Source organism: Lissotriton vulgaris, unplaced genomic scaffold (assembly GCF_964263255.1).
Source record: "Lissotriton vulgaris unplaced genomic scaffold, aLisVul1.2 SCAFFOLD_878, whole genome shotgun sequence".
In the NCBI taxonomy this organism is placed as follows: domain Eukaryota; kingdom Metazoa; phylum Chordata; class Amphibia; order Caudata; family Salamandridae; genus Lissotriton; species Lissotriton vulgaris.
In genome coordinates, this window is record NW_028251363.1 from 852,851 (window position 1) to 866,778 (window position 13,928).

At 42.0% G+C, this 13,928-nt stretch overlaps 1 long non-coding RNA gene across 1 annotated transcript; it reads left to right on the forward strand.

Moving 5' to 3' along the window:
* Positions 1-918: 918 nt before the first annotated feature.
* On the forward strand, positions 919-6,999 carry LOC147662937 (uncharacterized). The gene is made up of 4 exons (XR_015305463.1): positions 919-1,029; positions 1,111-1,163; positions 6,814-6,858; positions 6,940-6,999. It is a non-coding gene; the product is annotated as an uncharacterized LOC147662937 (long non-coding RNA).
* The last annotated feature ends 6,929 nt before the right edge of the window (positions 7,000-13,928 follow it).

Genomic DNA, 13,928 nt, shown 5'->3' on the forward strand with positions numbered 1-13,928 from the left:
AGAAAAATCGTCGAAAAACAGCTCGCAGAACGTGTGACAGTGCTGACAGGATTACCTCACAGCTGCTCCTGTCAAAAACGACACCACCGCTCCTCTCACTCGCTCAGAGTGACGTCAAACCCTCCCTCCCCTCCCTTCACTTGGACCTAGCCCCTCCCACCACCCAATCAGGCCGCGTGAGGTCGTCCCTCGATCGATTCCCCCAGGGGACATTGGCTTTGCCAAGTGCCCCTGGGGACCCATTCGGAGGAAACCAATTTTAAGTCTCTTTGTAAAACACTTTGAATTAGTGAAAACAGTGTACAATGTAGAATGATTACACACCACCTCCCTTGTCTAAGTTCGGGTCGAAACTACAGAAAACAATCATTTATTCCTTGTAGTGATGTCAGTATTAAATCACATATCCATCCTAATATTGTCAGAGTCCACTTTCTTACCAACTTTTCCTCTCGAAGACTTGCACAGGAACAGAAGATGCTAGCTTTCTGACTCCCTCTTCCAACCAATCAGAATCAGAATATATCTTGACTCTAACTGATTAGATAGAGGGAAGGGGAAAATTGGATAAAATAACGAAATAAATAAAACAGAGAAGAGACTGGTCCTGATCCTCTGGAGTTCCGTGGAATCTTCAATCAGCTTGCAAATCAGCTTCTCAAAGAACCCTAGGAATACTAAACACATACAAGATAATAAATCACTGTACCTGAGCTACTCTGGTCTTCCTATTACTGTTTCTAAGAACACCTACCCAGGAATCAGTAACGACCTGCCGCTCTTCTATACTGAAGTGTAGCTTGGTGAATGATCTGCCTAATCTGGATTTTCAGATGACAGCTCTTCCTCCTACTTCTGCAAATGACATTAGGGTTATTACTTTCTGCTCACTGCTCTGTGTTTGCTCTATATAATGCTGCTTGTTTTCCCCACCTACCAGTGTTGTCTAAAATGTTGTCCTTATATTGTTTTCTTCTTGTACAGAGACCTTCTCCTGAATAGATGAATTAACTTCATTCAACTCTCCAGGTAAGTTTCCTATTCTTCTGCTTGTAAATTCTTTCACAGTACTCAAACAACCTCTCTAACACTGTCCCTATTCTTTTCTAGATAACGTGAAGTCTTTTGTCTTGCACTGGTTAAAAGGACGAAATTCAGCACTGGTGAGTTTGATTCACTCAGTTAATGTTCATTAATCTTTCCATGCATTGATAAAGTTGAAATACAATATTTACACAGTCTCATGAACTTGCACTGAATACAGGAAACATTCCACTTAGCTCTATGTTTCTCCGCTACTTCGAATGAGTCTCTCTCCTTCAGCTTCCATGAATAAATGACAGGAATTCTCTGCTTGGAAAGATTCTTCTCTGACACGCTGTTCAAAAGGCTCCGGTTTCTTTTCTTAAAACACGAACTCTGCTTGAACACTCTGTAAACTCTGGACTGCGTGAACCCAAGGTCAAGGCAATGAATGTTGAAAAAACTCTTCACTGGCTGAAATCGTTTCTTAGCTTATTTTCCGAAGACACACTCTAACGCGACCACTGTGACTGGATTCCTCGGTGAAGTGCGCAGTTCCAAAGGAACGCGCGCTGCACCTGGACTCTCGATCTCGTGCTGGGAAGGCTAGACTGCTAACCTAGCATTCCGCGCATTCCACAGCTCGGACCAAGTGAAGTCTCGGCTGGCGCGCCATTTTCTTGTCTTTAAGCACATTGAATCTGCATTAGGCTTGCTGAAAGGAGGGATCCTGACAGTACCCCCCACCAAGGAGGGTCCTCCCGGTCTAGGTTTGGTAGGATTTCTTTGGTGAAAGAGGCACACCAACCTAGGAGCATGAACATCCGACTCCAACTCCCAAGACCTTTCCTCTGGCCCATAGCCTTTCCAGTCCACTAGATAGTAAAGTCTTCCTCTTACTCGTTTTGAATCCACAATTTCCTTGACCTCAAATTCTAATCCAGTTTCTAACTGAATGGGAGGTGGAATTCCTTCTTTCCGCAACCCCTCAACTGATTTCTTTAATAAGGAGACATGGAAAACTGGATGAATTTTTAGTTTTGTGGGCAAAGTTAGTTTAAAGGTTACTGGATTGATCTGTTCTGCAATAGGATATGGTCCTATGAATCTAGGCTGAAACTTTCTACTGCCTTTTAATCGAAGATTCTTAGTATTTAACCAAACCTCATCACCTACTTTTAAATCTGGGGTATCTCTTCTCTTTTTGTCAGCATACTTCTTGTACCTGCTTTTTGCCTGCTCTAAATTCTTGGATGCCTCTTCATGTATCTGCTGTAAGTGAGTTACTAAATCCTGAACTGCCGGGACAGAGATGTGAACATCTTGCACTGTGGAATTCGGGTGTTTGCCATAATTCAAATAGAATGGTGAATAACCCGTGGACACATTCTTTGCGTTATTATAGGCAAACTCTGCAGTCCATAAATAGTCCAACCATTCCCCACCCTGCTTCAACGTGAATAACCGTAAATACTGCTCCACTTCCTGGTTCACTCGTTCTGTTTGTCCATCAGTCTCTGGGTGGAAACTGGTGGAAAAACGTGTCTCAACCCCAAGTCTCTTCATAAAGGCCTTCCAGAAATGAGACACAAATTGCGTTCCTCGGTCCGATATCATGACCTCAGGAATTCCATGTAATCTCACCACCTGAGCAGTAAATTGAGCTGCTAACTGCCTAGCAGTTGGAGTTCCTTTCAATGCTACAAAATGTGCCATTTTGGTGTATGTATCCACTACCACTAAGATGGTGTTAAACCCTTGACAAGTGGGAAGATCAGTTATCAAATCTAGAGTGACTGTGTGCCAGGGGGAAGGAGGGTTAGGCAAAGGTTGTAATAAACCCTTAGGTGCTTGCCGTTTTGATTTTCCCTGCGCACAAATCTCACATGTCTTTACATATTGCTCAATGTCCTTATTCATGTGTGGCCACCAATACTTTCTTTTAACTAAGTCCACAGTCTTCAATTCTCCCTTGTGACCTGCCAACAGATGATCATGGCATTCATTCATCGCTTGTCTCTGTAGTGTAGAAGTGGGTAAGTATAAGGCTTCAGTCTGATAAGGTAAACCATCAATGACTTCTCTCCCATCTCCTTGCTGCACCCACTCCAGCATTTTCTCAGGCGACATGACCTGGAGAATTTGTTCCTTAACACTCAAAGAATCTACTGCGCCGATGATTTTTGAATTGGGAATGATTGCTTGTGTCTTAATTTCCTCTTTTCCTTCTCCTGTACCCATTCGGGACAAGGCGTCCGCCTTTCCATTCTGAGCTCCAGGTCTGTAGGTAATAACAAAGTCGTAGTCGGCGAAATACAATGACCAGCGAAGTTGCCGAGGCGTCAAGGTCCTGGCTGATTTTAAAAATTTCAAATTACGATGATCGGTGTAAACTGTAACTACATGATGAGCTCCCATTAAGTAGTGTCTCCACTCCTTGAAGGCGTCTTTTATTGCTAATAGTTCCTTCTCGGTTATTGTATAGTTGATTTCTGCTGGAGTCAATTTCCGTGAACGATAGGCCACGGGGTGTAGTTGACCAGTTTCCTTGTTCCTTTGAGAAAGTACACCTTCTACAGCCAGACCGGAAGCGTCCGTTTCAACATAGAAGGGCTCAGATGGGTCTGCATGAAGAAGGATCGGAGCTGAAGTAAATTCATCCTTTAAGGCCTTGAACGCTAATTCTGCTTCCTCTGACCATTCAAATTGTACCCCTTTCCTCAACAGCCTAGTGAGAAGAAGGATTTGGCGGGAGAACTCACTAATGAACCGACGATAGAAGTTTGCAAAACCAATGAATGCTTGTACTTCTTTTACACTGGTTGGGGACTTCCATTCCAACACTGCCTGAATTTTCCGCTTGTCCATGTGAATTCCCGACTGCGAAATTACAAAACCCAGGAACTCAACTTCCGTGACATTGAAAGCACATTTTTCCAGCTTGACAAATAACCTGTTTTCTCTCAACTTTTGTAGAATCTTTTGTACTTGGTTCCGATGTTCTTGTACATCGACAGAGTAAATCAAGATATCGTCAATATAAACTATTGCACATTGATCTATGTATTCACTGAGAACATCGTTGATGAAATGCTGAAAGGCAGCAGGGGCGTTGCACAACCCATAGGGCATCACCTGATACTCGAACAGTCCAAAACGGGTTCTAAACGCCGTTTTCCATTCATCCCCAGCCCTTACTCGGATGAGATGGTATGCCCCTCTTAGATCCAACTTCGTGAAGATTCGTGCCCCCTTCACCTGGTCTAGCAAGACGGAAATGAGAGGAAGTGGATATCTATTCTTCTTGGTTATTCGGTTGATTGCGCGATAGTCTATGCAAGTCCTCAACTCGCCTTCTTCCTTCTTCGGCACGAAGAATAGAGGCGAGGAGACTGGGGATTGAGAAGGACGAATGAATCCATTTGCTAAATACTTGTTGAGGTACTCTTTTAAATGAGCATGCTCCTTCTCAGTCAGAGCATAAACCCGACTGCACGGCATATTTGCCCCTGGTTCAAGGTCTATTTTACAAGCATAGACACGATGCGGTGGTAACTGTTCCGCTTCCTGCTCATCAAACACATCTTTAAAATCTTGATATTCCGGGGGTATCGTCTGGGTATTGATTACGCACACCGTTGCATCAGCTGAACATAAGGCTTGGGCCGGATTCTCCCGATGGTTTTCTATTTGGTTTCCGAAACAGTTGTTCCTACAGTAATCTGAAGTCATTTCTATGGTTCTGGCAGCCCAATCTATCGTTGGATTATGCTCAGTGAGCCAAGGAAGCCCAAGAATCAACTGAAACTGAGGGGCGTCGATCAAATTAAAATGAATGTCTTCTTGATGGCCATCCTCTCGAATTAACTGCACCAATTCCGTGTGACTTACTATAGGGCCAGAAGACAAATTCGTCCCATCAATGGCTCTGACTGATTCACTCTTGTCTTTGGCTATGGCTCTCAATCCAATCATACTTGCGAATTTCAGATCACAAAAGTTTCCAGTTGCCCCTGAATCCACCATAACTGTTATGCCTTCTCGCACTTCTTGACGGAATTTGATGGTCGTTGATAATATGAGATGTGGAGAAGACGACTGTAGGGTGTTAGCCAATTGGTGTTCTTGTGGAGTTGGTTCTTGACTCGCATCCACCTGTACAACTCCTTCTACAGGTGGTGCAGCTAGTTTTCCTTCGGCTTATAAGATCCTTTGGGTTTCTTTGGACAATTCCTCACAAAATGTCCGCTTGAGCCGCAATACATGCATAAATTGCTGGCTCGTCTTTTCTCCTTTTCTTCCTTAGTAAGCGGTCCCCTTATTGTTCCGATTTGCATGGGTTCTGAGCTGTTACCTCCTTCTGTACCTTTTCCTGGTTCAAACCTTGCTCTATCAAAACGGGGTACTGTGCTTCGAAACTCACGTCGTCTTTCTCCCTTCCGTTCCCCTTGACGGAAATCCAATTCCAATACTAGATCTATTAGGGCAGATATCTCTGTGGGTCGATTAGGTATTTGTGCCAGCCCATCTTTTAATTCATCTCGTAGGCCACGATAGAATATTGCAGTTTTTTTACTTTCGGGCCAATCAGTCTCCATAATTAACTTGTTAAATTGGGCCAAATACGCTACTAAGTCTCTATTGCCCTGTTTCAAATCCAACAACTCATTGTCCACTGCCTGCGAGATTCTTCTTCGGTCAAATATTCGCAAAAATTCTTTTTTAAACTCGTCATAATTCTGCAGAAGAGGGTCATCTCTTGATACCAAAGGCATAGACCATGCGGCCGCATCCCCACTCAAATATGATAAGATAAATGCCACTTTAGATTGTGCGTCAGGGAAGATAGAAGGGCGACACATAAAGTGCAAGGAACATTGTGTGATGAACACCTGTGCTTTCTGGGGATCCCCATTAAATCTCTCTGGTGCCGCTAGGGGTATGACTGGGGACAAGGAATGTATGACCTGTGTGGTTGATTTGCTAGTTTCCCCTGTAGATGTTATGGGAGTCTCCCTATTTCTTAAAAGTGATGGCCCAACTTGCTGCGCTAACTCTGCGGTTTCTTTTCTGGAATTAATCACCTCTTGTCTCAACCTTTGGTTTTCTTCTTTTACCGCTACTAACTCCTTTTGTATAGTATCTAAAACCGCCCCCAATGTCTGCAAATTAATTCCCTCAACCATTCTGTTCGGGTGCAAGTTTACAACGTGGGCACTTCACTCTGTCAGAGTCCACTTTCTTACCAACTTTTCCTCTCGAAGACTTGCACAGGAACAGAAGATGCTAGCTTTCCGACTCCCTCTTCCAACCAATCAGAATCAGAATATATCTTGACTCTAACTGATTAGATAGAGGGAAGGGGAAAATTGGATAAAATAACGAAATAAATAAAACAGAGAAGAGACTGGTCCTGATCCTCTGGAGTTCCGTGGAATCTTCAATCAGCTTGCAAATCAGCTGCTCAAAGAACCCTAGGAATACTAAACACATACAAGATAATAAATCACTGTACCTGAGCTACTCTGGTCTTCCTATTACTGTTTCTAAGAACACCTACCCAGGAATCAGTAACGACCTGCCGCTCTTCTATACTGAAGTGTAGCTTGGTGAATGATCTGCCTAATCTGGATTTTCAGATGACAGCTCTTCCTCCTACTTCTGCAAATGACATTAGGGTTATTACTTTCTGCTCACTGCTCTGTGTTTGCTCTATATAATGCTGCTTGTTTTCCCCACCTACCAGTGTTGTCTAAAATGTTGTCCTTATATTGTTTTCTTCTTGTACAGAGACCTTCTCCTGAATAGATGAATTAACTTCATTCAACTCTCCAGGTAAGTTTCCTATTATTCTGCTTGTAAATTCTTTCACAGTACTCAAACAACCTCTCTAACACTGTCCCTATTCTTTTCTAGATAACGTGAAGTCTTTTGTCTTGCACTGGTTAAAAGGACGAAATTCAGCACTGGTGAGTTTGATTCACTCAGTTAATGTTCATTAATCTTTCCATGCATTGATAAAGTTGAAATACAATATTTACACAGTCTCATGAACTTGCACTGAATACAGGAAACATTCCACTTAGCTCTATGTTTCTCCGCTACTTCGAATGAGTCTCTCTCCTTCAGCTTCCATGAATAAATGACAGGAATTCTCTGCTTGGAAAGATTCTTCTCTGACACGCTGTTCAAAAGGCTCCAGTTTCTTTTCTTAAAACACGAACTCTGCTTGAACACTCTGTAAACTCTGGACTGCGTGAACCCAAGGTCAAGGCAATGAATGTTGAAAAAACTCTTCACTGGCTGAAATCGTTTCTTAGCTTATTTTCCGAAGACACACTCTAACGCGACCACTGTGACTGGATTCCTCGGTGAAGTGCGCAGTTCCAAAGGAACGCGCGCTGCACCTGGACTCTCGATCTCGTGCTGGGAAGGCTAGACTGCTAACCTAGCATTCCGCGCATTCCACAGCTCGGACCAAGTGAAGTCTCGGCTGGCGCGCCATTTTCTTGTCTTTAAGCACATTGAATCTGCATTAGGCTTGCTGAAAGGAGGGATCCTGACAAATATAATAACCTTTGAGGCGGGTTAATCTCAGGAACCACAGCAGCAATCAAAACACTCAATACAGCGTTGGAAAGGGCAGTTGCAGCAGAAGGACATAGGCTATGCAGACGCCCACCATATACATTTAAAAGGTAAGAGATCCGTGCCAGCAAAGTAGTCCCTTGTGGGCGTGTCTGCGTTGTGCTGTGGGCATGTGCTGGAGGTCTGACGAATGCTGGGGGTGTGTGGTACGTTCTGCCCTTCATGCCATAACTCATATCGTGTGCTAATCCCACCCTGCTCCCTTTAAATACCCCTGCAACCCATAATCATAACCCACCCTTACTTCTTAAAATACCCCATACACACTTAAACACTAACCCAGCTTAACCCTTTATATACCCTGTACCCCCAAAACCCAAACCTATCCCTAAACCCTAAAAATACCCCTGTACCCCAAAACCCAAAGCTAGCCCTGAACCCTATATATACCCCTGTACCTCAAAACCCAAACCTACTTCTGAACCCTAAAAATACCCCTGTACCATCAACCCTAAATATACCCCTGTACCACAAAACCCAAGCCTAGCCCTGTACCCTAAAAATACCACTATACACCAAAACCCAAACCTACCCCTGAACCCTACAATACCCCTGTACCCCAGAACCCAAAACTAGCCATGCACCCTTAAAATACCCCTGTAGCCCAAAACCCAAACCTACCCCTGAACCCTAAAAATACCCCTGTACCTCAAAACCCAAACCTAGCCCTGAACCCTAAAAATAACCCTGTACCCCAAAACCCAAACCTATCCCTGAACCCTAAAATACCCCTGTACCCCAAAACCAAAACCTACCTCTGAACCCTAAAAATAGCCCTATACCCCACAATCCTAACCTAGCCCTGAACCCTTAAAATACCCCTGTACCCCAAAGCCCATACCTATCCCTAAACCCTAAAACTACCCCTGTACCCCATAACCCAAAACTATATCTGAACCCTCAAAATACCCAAACACCCCAAAACATATACCTCAGTACCCCAAAACATATACCCCTATACCCATCCTTACCTTATCCAAACATTTAAAAAAACATGCTTTTACCATTCATGCATTTACAACGAATTTCGTTGTAAATGTATGCGTGGTAAAAGCATATCAAAATTTAATGCCATGCGTTATAATGGCATTGTGGAGTCATGGTACTTTCGTAATGAAAGTATGCAGAGTGATGGTATGAGGAAAGAAAGTTGCGGAATAATGGGTGTTTACCCTCCTCCAGTAAGTACATTGGTGGCACGGCGGCCCACATCTCCAGCAACATACTCATATTTTTTCACCACCCATTTGAAAAATGCACAGGTCTCTCTCATTGATTGCCAGCACCGACAATCACTTTTAGACACACCTCCCGCCACAAGTTCTAGAATTGCGAACTTTAGAGCTGGGGAGCTACGTTCGAATCTTAGCATCAGCTCAACATCCTGTGATTCCAGGCAAATCGCTTTGTCTCCCAGTGCCTACCACAAATTAATGTGTTCTTCTGTAATGTAAATTGTGCTCATGCCATGTTGTCGAGTTCACGCTATATAATATTGCAAGGAAAAATAAAGTAGGGAAACTCGAGTTCACAAACTACTGAACGCGCACTCTTAAGTGCATCAGCAGTGCACTGTGAATCGGAGCGTTTCACAGGCCTGTCACAGATAAGAAATGCTATCAAAACGAAATCCTACAAAACACTTTACTACTGGCCGGCAGCAATTCATACCCGGACAAAGTCGGGACGGGCTGCTAGTGTTGAATAAAACACAAATTAATTTCAACAATTGCAGGCCACGTTCTACAACCACAAGGTAATCCCTCCCAGCGAAGAATCTAGCCAGGCGGTTTGGTTTATATTACTATGATATGCAATGTGATGATCAACGCTACATGAATATATTTGCAAGGCTTTATCTACATTCTGACTGCTTTATTGTTATGATTGGTTGTTAATCCTTTCTATGATTTTTCAAAAGGTTTATAACTGGTTGTATCGTTTGCATTCAGACAAAAAACATAGGGGCATATTATCAAGGGGGTTTATCTCCGCTTTTTTGGCTTTAAAAGCCAAGAAAGCGGAGATAAAATTATCTCCCTATTACCAAGCTGTCGCTAACACCAGTTAGCGACAGCTAGTAGGAGATAGCGACCATCTTGGACCCCACTTTGCATGTCAGTGATATTTATCACTAATGAGATGCAAAGTGGGCGTGCCAAGATGTTAGAGACTGAAAACAGTCGCTAACATCGCTATCTCCTATTACCAACTTTTGGAGATATTCGCGCTAAGCGGGAATATCTCCAAAAGCTAACACCTGCCTTGAGCAGTTCTTAGCCATGTTATCCAATGGGAGGTGGATAACATGGCTAAGAGCATTTGCTCGATAATGCATGAATATCGCTGACTTTTCAGCGATATTCATGCATTTCGGCCATTTTTTATCGCATTTGCGATAAACCTTGTTAATAGCAAGGTTTATCTGCGATAAAAATCGCCGATGTGCGGCGATAATGTTTGTCTCTAAACAAGTTAGAGACAAAAATTATCGCTAGTTGTTGGTAATATGCCCCATACTTCTGTAATGAAAATACTTAAAAGGCAATCAGCCAAGTTTCCACTAGTTGTTTCTATTAGGAGTTCTTAATAAAAACATCGGGGCATATTATCAAGGGTGTTTATCTCCGCTTTTTTGGCTTTAAAAGCCAAGAAAGCAGAGATAAAATTATCTCCCTATTACCTAGCTGTCGCTAACACCAGTTAGCGACAGCTAGTAGGAGATAGCGACCATCTTGGACCCCGCTTTGCATGTCAGTGATATTTATCACTAATGACATGCAAAGTGGGGGTGCCAAGATGTTAGCGACTGGAAACAGTTGCTAACATCGCTATCTCCTATGACCAATTTTTGGCGATATTCGCACTAAGCGCGAATATCTCCAAAAGCTAACACCTGCCCCTGAGCAGTTCTTAGCCATGTTATCTAATGGTAGGTGGATCACATGGCTAAGAGCATTAGTTCGGTAATGCCTGAATATCGCTGACTTTTCGGCGATAATTTTTTCTCGCTAACCAAATATGCCCCATGATTTTGTTATAACTATCCAGCCGAGAAACTAAAGGTTAGAGGGTAGTTTTCACATCAGGCGAAACTGGGATGGGCCACACGGAACACATCTCATGTGGAAGGCCTTGAAACAGAAGCAATTTATCCTTCAAGCACTGAGTGGCCAGGAAACCCGCTCTCATGAGGTGAGTACAGCAGGCCTTGCTATTTACTTGTACACCGACCCTCATAGTTCAAACAAGTACGAGGGTGTGTACCATCTCTAAAAAACAAACCATAGAAATAGCAGAAAGACGCAAGCTTTGTCATTTATTAATCATAGCAATCATGTACGTGTGGCGTCTATCAGTCACACTTTTTTGTGACCATTGAGGCTGTCGTATTATTTGTGCATATTGTGTGCACTATACTAGGTTTTTAGTTTTAAGGTAAATAGTTAAAACATATCCGTGTGTGCTAATGTTTATTGAGTTTGTTTTTGCCTATCAAAAGAAGGTTCGGAATTCCCCTGATTGTCTCAGTGACATCACATGTGATTGTGCTTGATCTAAAACCCTTGCTTAGATGTTGCTGGATGTGTAATGGTTGCAGCACAGACGGTTTTGCAGATTCAAGTTTGCACAGTGACTGACCCATAGATTCATCAAACATCCATTTTGCGATTCCTTATTAGCGAAAAATAAGGATTCGCTAATAAGGAATAGCAAAATGCAATGCATGAAGAACTCGCCTAAAAAATGGCGATTTCTTAAAATTCCTTAATTGCGACTCGCAAATTGCCTAGAGGCCCATAGGAATGAATGGGAAGACAATCTCAATTTGCGATTCTCAATTAGAGAATCGCAAATTGAGATTACAATTTCAAGGGTGCCAGGGTGTCAAAAAGACACCCTGTTGCACCAATGAAATCTGCATATGGGTACATCTTGCACACAAACATGCCCTAAGGGCATGTTTATGTGTAAATTGGAACTGTGCATATTTCATAGTTTTTGCAAATAACCATGAAGTACAATTTCATGGTAATTTGCTCCCCCTATTAGCGAAATCGCAAATTTTTTAACTTTAAAGTATGCATTTAAGGAATCACAATTTGAGATTATATAAATGCAATAGCAATTTAAGTAATCGCAATTTTGCGATTTCTTTAATTGCGATTTTTGCATTTGAGATGATGCATCCCAAATGCAAAAATACCGCTGGCAAAGGGGCAGATTCTGAGAATCTGCCCCTTTGCGAGCGGTGTTTAGCTTGATGCATCTATGCCTGAGTCCTTGGCGCCTGGGGTTCTAGAAAACCAACTTCTATGTATCAGTTTAAGAAGTGAATTGGCCGACTAGAAATGGGGGGGGGGGGATGTTGATGTTGGATTTGCAAAATATTCTTTCTTCATCAGTTGTTCTGATGTTGGTGCTGTCATATAGGTCAGTAGATTGTCTAAGGAGTTTTTGCTGTGGGAGGAGGCTTAACACCCAACCCCCACCTGTCCATTGCTTTGATACACCTAGACCAGTTAAAATATCCTGTTTATGTGAAAGTTTAATGTGATTGTGCTATATCTCGTACTATTGAACTTCAGAACTTGGAGAGAGTCAAGAGTTTGTACCATCTGTGGCAAGAGAGTTGCTGGGCCAAAAGACTCTGATATTTGGTCTTGCAGTATGGCAGGAGTTGTAAGAATTTAAGTTGGGAACCCCTTGTGAATTATTAAGCATTGCACAAGGTCTGGGTGAGAGTGTGGAATACCTCAGAGGAGGGCATGTTGAGGCATTACAATAAGCAGGTGGTTTTCAAAAATTGGCAAACCTAAAATGATCCTTTATGATCACTGTTGCATGTCATGAACTGCAACAGTGGTTTCAATGGTAGATTAACTATGAAGTCAAATAAATCTAATGCTAGTTAAAATAATACACTTTCCTAAAATCAGTACTTACAGTTCGAAAATGCTGTGTGATATAATGAATAATTCTTCATAAATTCAGATAGTAGACTTTAAAAAAAGTATGAACAGATTTTGTATCCATCCACTGTTTCAAAATGATGAAGTAAAGTATCACAAGGACAGTGTTTAGTGGTCAGATATCACACTTAAGTGAAGTGAATATGCTTCTGATGCCAGTAATCTATCTTGGCTATTACAGTGTTAACAATACACATCTCTCACTTGAAAGAAACCAAGGGGCATATTTATAAGTGCTTTATGTCCGCTTTTTTAGCTTACAAAGCCAAAAAATCAGAGATAAAACCAGTGCCCTATTTACAAGAGGGTGCTAACATGCATCGCATGTTAGCACCCTTTTTCCTAACGCCTCACTTTGCATCTCCAATGAGATGCAAAGTGGGCGTTACTGGCATTACCCGGATGTAACTACCTTGCAAATATCGCTGATGTTTACATTGTGATATTTACAAGGCAGCACACATGATTTTAGCACATGTTAGATTTTGGCAAAAACTGAATTTTCTGCCAAAATCTACCGTCTGCCAAAATCCTAATTTACTCAACAAAGAAAATAGCCAGACAGATTTATTTTTTAGATTTTGGATACCACCCAGCTTATCAGTTCTGGGGGATCACCTATTTTATTTTAGTATTTTTATCTATTTTTAGAAAAACATTTTACCATTTGATTTGTGTATGTCATCAAACAGACAGTCATCGAACAGTGAAAAATACATACAGACAAATAAAGTGTACAATAAATATACAAGTGTTCAAATTCTATACAATCAATACTATCAATTTTAGAAAAAACACCAAAAACAGTTTAATCAGATACCTAACAATTGTCTAACGCTAGGAACCAGTCCTTTGTATTAGGTGCAAGAAGCCAGGCGGACAAAGAGTTCATGAGTACTGCCTGCCTGTCTTACTAAGCCGGGGATGAGAAAATAAATTGTAGGATTGCAAAACTAGGGATAACAGAATATATTGATTTTTAACTGCCCTAGTGGCACCCTTCTTCTTTTTCCCAGGCTTGGGGTCAACGCATTTTGAACCCCAATATTATTATGGGTTCTCCTCAGGACACGGACTGGATGGAGCCAAAACTGTAAATGATAATAATGATGAAAGTTGGTGTAAGAATTGTATGGGTAATTTAGAAAAATTAATTTAAAACTCAGACGCAAGACTTAGTGAATGGTATGAAAGAATACCTGAACATGGCACTTGAACGTCACTCATGTTCATATCATATATTTTGTGTCATGTGTGTGCTATTTGTTGTCTGGCCAGCTCCGT